This window comes from Aptenodytes forsteri, unplaced genomic scaffold, assembly GCF_000699145.1.
Source record: "Aptenodytes forsteri isolate BGI_AS27 unplaced genomic scaffold, ASM69914v1 Scaffold563, whole genome shotgun sequence".
NCBI lineage: Eukaryota > Metazoa > Chordata > Aves > Sphenisciformes > Spheniscidae > Aptenodytes > Aptenodytes forsteri.
In genome coordinates, this window is record NW_008795318.1 from 798,377 (window position 1) to 801,486 (window position 3,110).

The 3,110-nt window shown below is 55.3% G+C and overlaps 1 protein-coding gene across 1 annotated transcript in view; it reads right to left on the reverse strand.

The window, feature by feature from the left end:
- Positions 1-3,110, reverse strand: part of LRRC59 (leucine rich repeat containing 59) — a 12,103-nt gene that overhangs the window by 4,648 nt on the left and 4,345 nt on the right. The window lies entirely within an intron of this gene.

Below are 3,110 nucleotides of genomic sequence, written 5' to 3' on the forward strand. Positions count from 1 at the left end.
TCCTACGGGAACCGCCCCAGGAAGGGAAGGAGCTCTCGGGCCCCGGCCCCACGGGCGGGCGAGATTCGCAGCCGGTCATTTCACCAGCCACGCACCGCCCCGGTAAAACCAACCGTTTAATGGCCGATAATCCCAATACCAACGCAGAAACTGAGTAATTATACCCCGCTTTACAATGGCAGATGGCGGGGCTTCAGCCTCTTCGCAGGCTGCGCCCTGAGGGTGGCGAATTCCCCCGCTGCGGGGCTGTCACACCAGGCCTCTTCACGGGGAGGGATGTGCAGCCCATGTCCCTGCTGCGACCCAGAGGCTCCAGCGCTGCGCGAGCAGAGCGCTCCCTTGTCTCGACCGACCCTCTGTGGAGAAGGTCGGCGGAAGAGAAGAGGAGCCTGGGGCAGAGCCAAATTAGTATTACCGGGCAATGGGATTACAGTGAGGAATAACCTTGAATTTCCTGGCCCCTGTGCGAACCGTGAGGTACAGGACCTTGCAAAGATGTTTTAACTACCCCAGCACGTCTACCCCGTGGGTGCTTTGGCTAGTTTTTAAGTTGCCAGTAGGTCTCTTCCCACACCGAGAGATCTGCGCTAGCTCGGCACAGAGGTCACGGAGACCGCGGGAGTCTCTGAGCAAAGGCACCCCAAAACAGCAAAGAAGGATTTGCCTCATAGAACGCAGAGCAAAATCTGCCCGAGGTTAACGCGCTCTCGTCCAGGAGACGACAGAAGTTTCTCGGAGCAGGTTTTTGTTCCTCCGAAGATGAGCTGCAATTACAGAGCCCTCATTTGAGAAAAGCGAGGTCTAGTTACGCAAGAACCTCTCCCGTCCCTCAGCTTTTCACAACAAGGTTTGGAGGAGCAAGGAGGGGCTGGAGGACGACCTGTTGCAGGGACGGGTGGGGAAACCTCAGGTTGCCAGATCTCCCAGCACGGACGCCAAGGGGGGCAACCAATTGCCTGAGCTCCGCGTTACCCCGAGGCAGCGAGGGGCTCAGCTGAGGTGTGGTGCAGCTGCACAGCCCCCCGCTCCCTTCCCCAGCTGGGAGGCACCGCGTACGGTCCTGCTCCCGAGGGAGAAACCCGGAGGGGCTTGGGGGGGGGTCCAAGCAAGACCCCCTGTGTGGCTGGAAAAGGCCTTTGCGTGTGCAAGGCTGCAAGGACTGAAATCTGCGCTTCTGGGCTCAGGGTTTACACGAGTCCAAGAGCCTTTGGACTTAGCAGAAGGAAACGAGGGTGTAGATTAGTTACAAAACCTACCTGCTTATCTGTGATTAATGTGAAGGCAGATTTTTAAACCTTCGTTAGAAAGAAATGATATCTTTCCCAACGGTGTGTGAAGTGTTACTGGTTCAGCCTGCCTTTGCTTTGGCAATCTTGAACAAATGTACCCAAATGTCAAGGTCACATTAATTTCTGTAGAATTCTTGGTTTAATACCTAACTGGGATCCACCCTGTAGGCTAATGATTGGAACGTGGGAAGATCAAACTGAAAGTCAGCTTTATTTTTATTTATTAAAGGTGAGGGGTTTTTGGATCCCAGATGTTGGGGCTTTTTTTCTCTGGGGTTATACAACGCTGAGCACACTTTGATGCTCCTGAAGTACAGACAAAGATAACTGCTCTGTGCTGAAACGGTGAAAGGATAATTTCTGGCCACGGATGTCATACAGCCTTGCATCGTCTGCAGAAATGCGTAAACTCACCTAGCTACTGATTTTAGTGGGACTGACATGTAAACAGAGCTCCTGTGCATCTCTAAAAAGACTTTGAAACCTAACGGAGACAGACAAACCGTAACACGGGCCACATTTGCGTACTCTGCTAGAGGAAGGCTGCAAGAACGTTAGCAAGGAGAAGGGAGCAGGAACTGCTGGGGGAAGCGGGATGAACACTGTCAATCTAATCCTGACCTAACGATCCTTACTGTGGCCCTGGGGGCATGAGGTGGCCATGCCAGCCAGGGGCTGGAGACATTCCCAGACCCTCAGCAGATCTCTGGCCTTCCTCACCCAGCGTCCCCTCTGCAGCCACGGCCAACTTTTCACATTTCAAAGACAAAAATCTCCCTTCCCCCAACAAAAGCAAACGCCGTCACCGTGGCCGCCAAACTCCTTGTGGACAAGACGCACATTGGGGAAAATCCGTCCTGCTTCTAAACCCAAGTAGCTAACACCGGAGGCCTGGCTGCAGTCAGTACGTCACTGTGCGGCTGTGTTACGAGCACATTTATGGCTTTGGTGCCCGAGATACACCCGTTCTGAGGCCCTTGTTCGTCAGCGCCATTGTGCTCGACGTGGTAGAGACACACTCTGTCCCGACACATTGAACTCAAGCTTCCACCCCGGCAGAGCTGCAAAACGGCAGCCAGCGATCACCCAGCAGGTCAGTGGCTGAGCCAGAAACAGCCCGCGTCTCAGGCCGGCACTGGTAGCTCTAGTTAATGCCCGTATGGTATTTAAAAGACAGAGACTCTTTTCTGGGATCAAATTTATACTCCAGCCCTTTCACGAGGATTAATTAGCTTCTGGCCATTGCCGCAGGCAATGCGCAGAAAGGCTGTCAGTCATTTTACGTGGGGAACGATGCGTGTGTCACCTCTTCTCTTCAGCATCAGTGCTGCCGCAGCGGAGCAGCGCTGCTCCCGTGGCCGGGTGCTCGGCAGAGCTCAGCACCGCAGCGCTCCTCGCCTTGGGCGCCTTGCCCATGCCTCCGCCCTTAGGTGGGGGGATCCCAGCCTGCCAGGCTCTGGATTAGCTCTGCGGTTCCTAGGTGGTCTCTCTTCCTACCTTAGCAGGGTACAAGGCAGGCAGGGAGTGCCTAAAGCTATTAACGAGGCGGTATCTGTGCTAACTCATTAGGCAGATAGGGCTGGAACTCAATTAGTGAGTCACAGGGCTCAGGCACCAAGCAGTACAGATGGAGAAAAGCGGAGGCTTTTCTTGCGCCGCTGTCCGTGGCAGCTAGGGCGTGGGGCTTTTTTGGGGTGCAGGGGAAGGCCGGGGCTGGCGTTAGGGAGAAGGCGGCTGATGGGGCAGTCTGGAAAAAAGAGGGAGCGGAGGGGGGAGAGGTGGGGGTGGAGGCGCAGTGCGGGGACTTGGAAGCCGGCAGGG